This window comes from Macaca nemestrina, chromosome 6 (genome assembly GCF_043159975.1).
Source record: "Macaca nemestrina isolate mMacNem1 chromosome 6, mMacNem.hap1, whole genome shotgun sequence".
NCBI classification, from domain to species: domain Eukaryota; kingdom Metazoa; phylum Chordata; class Mammalia; order Primates; family Cercopithecidae; genus Macaca; species Macaca nemestrina.
This window is the reverse complement of record NC_092130.1, coordinates 95082055-95088735: the sequence shown is the minus strand read 5'-3', so window position 1 is coordinate 95088735 and position 6681 is coordinate 95082055. Positions and strand designations below refer to the sequence as shown.

The 6681-nt window shown below is 41.4% G+C and overlaps 1 protein-coding gene across 5 annotated transcripts in view; it reads left to right on the top strand.

The window, feature by feature from the left end:
- The first annotated feature begins 335 nt into the window (after positions 1-335).
- Positions 336-6681, top strand: part of LOC105475055 (autophagy related 10) — a 304793-nt gene continuing 298447 nt past the window's right edge. For 2 of the 5 annotated variants that reach the window (XM_011729993.3, XM_071098718.1), the window contains exon 1: positions 338-585. The gene's annotated coding sequence lies outside the window, so the exon portion shown is untranslated. Of the gene's footprint in view, positions 586-6681 lie in introns of all 5 variants that reach the window. The other 3 variants (XM_011729991.3, XM_011729987.3, XM_024790762.2) reach the window with 2 other exon arrangements.

The following is a 6681-nucleotide window of genomic DNA, read 5'->3' as shown; positions in this document are numbered from 1 at the left end:
GACCCCTGACCTAGCAACTGTTGTTATCTATAGATTCCAGACATTGTATGGAAAGACATTGAAGACACTGTGAAACCTCCCGTTCTGTTCTGTTTCAGTGTGACCACTGGTGCTTGCAGCTCCTATCACGTACCCCCTGGCTTGTTCAATTGATCACAACCCTCTCACGCGGACCCCCTTAGGGTTGTGAGCCCTTAAAAGGCACAGAAGTTGAGCACCTGACAAGCTCGGATTTTAAGCCTGCCAATGCTCCCAGCTGATTAAAGCCACTCCCTTCACTATCTCAGTGCCTGAGGGGTTTTGGCTCAGCCTGCTACATTTCTTGGTTCCCTGACCAGGAAGCGAGGTGATTAAGGGATGGTCAAGGCAGCTCCTTAGGCGGCTTTAGCCTGCCCTGTGGAACATCCCTGTAGAGGGACTCTAACCAGCCGGAGAGACGCAGATACTGAGGGTGCTCCCGGGTAGGCATTTGCCCCGGTGGGACGCCTCGCCAGAGCAGTGTGTGGCAGGCCCCCGTGGAGGATCAATGCAGTAGCTGAACACCGGGAAGGAACTGGCACTTGGAATCCGGACATCTAAAACTCGGTAAGACTAGTCTTTGGAACTTGCCCACTCCGTTTGAGTGGAAGCGTGGCCTGATCACCCATGGCGTGCCTTTATCGGCACTTTGGTTTTAGTTTTGGTTTTGACTTGGTTTGAATTGCTTGACAGGACTGGTCTTGGGAACTTGCCCCCTCCATTTGAGTGGAAGCGTGGCCTGATCACCCATGACGTGCCTGTACCACCATTTTGGGTTTTGTTTTTGACTTGACTTGGATTGCTTGATACTTTGGTTTTGGTTTTGACCTGGCTTGGATTTCTTGATACTCTGATTTTGGTTTTGATGCTGGTTTGGCATAAACTGTAAAAGTGTGTGTGTGCCCCTTTTACCCATTGTTTGTTTTGTAGTGTGCGTGTGGTGTGAGCGTGGTGTTTTGTCCCGAGGAGACACAGGCCAGGCACAAAGTAAGCCCACCCCACTAGGAACTATGTTGAAAAAATTTTCAAGAAAGGATTTAAAAGAGATTACGGTATTACTATGACACCAGGTAAACTTAGAACTTTGTGTGAAACAGACTGGCCAGCATTAGAGGTGGGTTGGGCATCAGAAGGAAGCCTAGACAGGTCCCTTGTTTCAAAGGTATGGCACAAGGTAATCTGTAAGCCAAGGCATGCAGACCAGTTTCCGTACATACACAGTTACAGCTGGTTTTAGACCCCCTTCCCCTCCACAGTAGTTAAGAGAATAGCAGCTGGCAGGGGCAAGGAAAGAACAGCAGAGAGAAAGAGAGGAAAGAGTCAGAGAGAAAAAGAGGCAAAGAGAGAAAGGAAAAGACAGAGAGGAAGAGACAGAGAGACAAAGAAGGAGTCAAGAAGAGAGAGAGACAGAGAAAGAGAGAAGCAGAAAGAGAGGAAGAGACAGAGGCCAAAGGAAAGTCAGAGAGAGAGAGACAGACAGACAGAAACCCAAAGAGAGAAAGAAAAAGAAAAAGAAATATACAAGTAGTTAAGAAAAAAAACAGTATACCCTATTCCTTTAAAAGCCAAGGTAAATTTAAAACCTATAATTGATAATTAAAGGTATTCTCTGTAATCCTGTAACACTCTAATACCACTTTGTTGTCGCTGTAAACAAGGGCATATCCCGAAAGCACTGAAACCTTCCTATCAAAAATCCTTAACCCAGTAATCCGTGGATGGCCCAGATGCATTCAATCTGTAGCAGCAGATGCTTTGCTAACAGAAAAAAAAAAAAAAAGAATGGTTATCTTCAAAAAAAAAAAAGGAAAAAAAAGGGAGAGGCAGAATTTATGTTAAAAGAGTGTTATATGGTAAATTAATTATTGTCCTGAAATAAATTAACAGGTTGTTTAAATAAAGAAATGTTTGTAATAAGTCAGAAAGTTGAGACATGTTGAAGAATTGTCTGTGAAAGTCGTGAAAGAAAAATGTTATCAAAAAATTTTTTATGCAAAAACTGTTGTATAATTTAAAAGTAATAAGGCCTCCTAAGTACTATTGAAGAAACAGTTGATGTGCAAGCTGTATAAGAAAAGTAAAATATACCTTTGGTAAAAGGATTATAAGGAGGCATAAAAATGTGGATTTTTACCTATATTAAAAGGTTAAAAAATTATTGTTTTGAAAGTTTAAGTAAGTTTTAAAACGTTAATTGTAAAGAAAATTCTGTGTGTAAACGTATTAGCTAAAGTTAAAAAGATATCATCCAGTTTTTCTGTGAACTGGACTTTAAAGTAAAAACACAACAGGTTTTTCTTAAAGCACCAACCTGCCCCTTAACAAAAATTTTAAAATGTTAGAAAGAGTCTATAAAATCTTACCCTATGGTCAAACATGAAAAATTGGATAAATACGTCTACCAGGTTTTAGTAATATTAAGTTTAACATTAATAACACACTAATATAAAGGTAAAAATTAGCTTATCTGGTATAAAAATGATATAAGAAGCATTATTAAATATAAAATGGTGTTTAGTTTTCTTTGGTCTAAAAACTAATAAAAATAGGTGCTAAAGAAAACATTCATTTTACTAGAGGATCATAGAAGTTAAAGACTTAAAACAAACTTTGGCAATTAAAACAGCATACCAAGATACAAATGCCTGGTTGAAATGAATCAAATATTCCATCTGCACATTAAACAAAAGCAATCGTTATGCTTGTGCACATGGCAGGCCAGAGGCCCTGACTGTCCCCCTTCCACTAAGGTGGTCCTCCAGTCAACCAGGCATGGGCTGCATAGTAGCTCTTTTCCAGGATTCTACAGCCTGGAGTAATAAGTCATGCCAAGCTCTCTGTGCTATATCCCAAAGTCTGGCACTCTGGGGGTCAGCCCCTGAGGGCCATCCAGCCTCCGTCTCCCAACACTAAGTTCACTTTGTGTCTCTCACGATAGGGAGGAAACTTAGCATTCCTTGGAGACCTGAAGGGATGCAGTGAGCTTGAGAATTTTCAAGAGCTTATCAATCAGTCAGCCCTTGTTTATCCCTGAGCAGATGTGTGGTGGTATTGTGGTGGACCTTTACTTGGCATTCTGCCGAATAACTGGAGTGGCACTTATACTTTAGTCCAATTGGCTATCCCTTTCACCCTGGCATTTCATCAACCAGAGGGAGGAAAAATAAAACATCATAAAGTGAGATAAGCCCCTTATAGGTCTTTCAACTCTCACATCTATTTAGATGCAATTGGAGCCCCGCAAGGAATACCAGATCAATTTAAAGCTTGAAATCAAATAGTTACAGGATTTAAGTCAATATTTTGGTAGATGACAGTCAATAAAAATATAAGTTAGATAAACTACATCTATTACAACCAACAGCAACAAGCTTTTCATGAGTTAAAAGAAAAACTTAGGTCAGCCCCAGCCCTGGGGCTACCTGACCTGACAAAACTTTTTACACTCTATGTGTCCAAAAAAAAAAAAAAAAAAAAAATGGCAGTTGGAGTTTTAACCCAGACTGTAGGGCCCTGGCCAAGACCAGTGGCCTATCTCTCGAAACAACTAGACAGGGCTTCCAAAGGCTGGCCCCCATAGCTAAGGGCCCTGGCAGCAACAGCCCTGTTAGCACAAGAAGCAGATAAGCTAACTCTTAGGCCAAACCTAAACATAAAGTCCCCCCATGCTGCAGTGACTTTAATAAATACCAGAGGACATCATTAGCTAATGCATGCTAGATTAACTAGACACCAAAGCTTGCTCTGTGAAAAATCCCCGCATAACCATTGAAGTTTGCAACACCCTAAACCCTGCCACCTTGCTCCTGGTATCAGAGAGCCCGGTTAAACATAACTGTGTAGAAGTATTGGACTCAGTTTATTCTACTGAGCCCAACCTCCAAGACCATCCTTAAACATCAGTAGACTGGGAGCTGTACGTGGACGGGAGCAGCTTTGCCAACCCCTGCAAAGTGACTCTGAAAAAGACAACAAGCCCTGCTCCAGTCACACCCGGAAGTTGACTGGTCCACGCACGGCCGAAGCATGAGAAAACTCATCACAGGACTCATTTTCCTTAAAATTTGGACTTAAACAGTAAGGACTTCAGCTAACCTTCCTCAGACTGAGGACTGTTCCCAGTATATACATCAAGTCACTGAGGTAGGACAAAAGATTGCTACAGTTCTATTCTTTTATGGTTATTATAAGTGTACCCGGACTCTAAAAGAAACTTGTTTGTATAATGCTATTCTATCCAAGGTATGTAGCCCAGGAAATAACCAACCTGATGCGTGTTATGACCCATTTTAAGCCTCCCATGATCACAGTTTTTAAAATAAAATTAAGGACTGGTCCTTTTCTAGGTGACACATGTAAAGTAATAGCTAGGACAGAAGAAAGGGGGGTCCCCAAGCATATAACCCTAAAATTTAATGCTTGTGCCACTATCAATAGCAATTGGCATAGAAAAAGATGCAGTTCTTTAAAAAAAAAAAAAGTTACACGGCAGGAAATAAGTATATCTGCCATGAATTAAGTTCATGTGCAAATGTGTGTAATTACTGGTCTTGTGTCATATGGACTACTTAGAAAAAGGATGAAAAAGATCCTGTTTAGCTCCAAAAAGGAGAAGGCAGCCCCTTCTGTATGAGTGGAAGCTACAACCCCTTGAAATTAGTAATTAAAAATCTCTTAAACCCAAGGTAGGAAAAAGAGAATATGTATCTCTGAGCAATGATAGAAAAAGGACTAGATCCTAGACTAAATATCTTAGTAAAAGAGGAGGTTTGTAAACTCTCTCTGGAACCAGTATTTCAGACTTTCTATGATGAACTAAATGTGCCAGTACCAGAGACTCCAGGAAAAACCAGAAATTTGTTTTTGCAATTAGCCGAGCATGTAGCCCAGTCTCTAAATGTCACTTCATGTTATGTTTGTGGAGAAACTGTAATAGAAGATCAATGGCCATAAGAAGCCCGATAATTAGTGCCTACAGACCCAGTTCCCGATAAATTCCTGGCCCAAAAGAATCACCCTGATCATTTCTAGGTTCTAAAAGTCTCAATTATTAGACAATATTGCACAGCTAAAACAACGAAAGAATTCACTCATTCTGTACGATGACTTAGTTGCCTAGGACAAAAACTGTATAATGGTACCACAAAAACAGTTGCATGGTGGAGTTCAAACCATACAGATAAAAATCCATTCAGTAAATTTCCAAAGTTGCAGACCGTTTGGGCCCACCCAGAATCCCACCGGGACTGGATGGCCCCCACTGGGCTATACTGGATATGTAGACATAGAGCCTATGCTAAGCTGCCTGACCAGTGAACAGGTAGTTGTGTTACTGGCAGTATTAAACCATCTTTCTTCCTACTGCCCATAAAAACAGGCAAACTCCTGGGCTTCCCTGTCTATGCTTCCCATGAAAAGTGAAACATAGCCACAGGTAATTAAAAAGATGATGAATGGCCACCTAAAAAAATTATACAATACTATAGGCCTGCCACTTAGACATAAGATGGCTCATGGGGATACTGGACCCCCATTTACATGCTCAACCAAATCATATGGTTGCAAGCTGTTTTAGAACTCATCACTAATAAAACCGATCAAGCCTTGACTATTCCGGCCCTGCAAGAAACTCAGATAAGAAATGCTATCTATCAAAATAGATTGGCTCTCGACTACTTGCTAGCAGCCGAAAGAGAGGTTTACAAGAAATTTAACCTTACTAATTGCTGTCTACACATAGATGATCAGAGGCAAGTAGTTGAAGACGTAGTTAAAGATATAACAAAACTGGCACATGTGCCCATAGAAGTGTAGCATGGATTCGACCCTGAAGCCACGTTTAGAAGGTGGTTCCAGTACTAGGAGAATTTAAAACTGTTATAATAGGAGTTATAATAGTAATAGAAACCTGCTTACTGCTCCCTTGTTTGCTACCTGTACTTCTTCAAATGACAAAAAGCTTCATTGCTACCTTAGTTCACCAAAATGCTTCAGCACAAGTGTACTATATGAATCACTATCAATCTATTGCACAAGAAGACATAAGTAGCAAAAATAAGAGTGACAACTCTCATTAATAAAATGTCAGAGTCTCAAAGGGGGGAAATGAGGGAAGAGAGAGACCCTCTAAAATTGTTTTATACTCAGAAAAGGAAAGAGAAGCAAAACTAAAGGCATGTAGCCCAGCGCCTAGGAACCAGACCGGAAACCAAGGAACCAGACCCCAAACCAGACCTGGGCCTGCCTGACCTAAGCCTGGTAGTTAAAATTCGACCCCTGACCTAGAAAGACATTGTAAAACTTCCCATTCTGTTCTGTCTCACTCTGACCACCGGTGCTCACAGCCCCTGTCATGTACCCCCTGGCTTGCTCAATCGATCATGACCCTCTCATGTGGACCCCCTTAGAATTGTGAGCCCTTAAAAGGGACAGAAGTTGAGCACCTGACAAGCTCGGATTTTAAGATGCTAGCCTGCCGATGCTCCCAGCTGATTAAAGCTACTCCCTTCACTATCTCGGTGTATGAGGGGTTTTGTCCGCGGCTTGTCCTGCTACATTATTATTATTATTTTGAGATGGAGTCTTGCTCTGTCATCCAAGCTGGAGTGCCGTGGCACGACCTCAGCTCACTGCCACCTTCGCCTTCCGGGTTCAACTGATTCT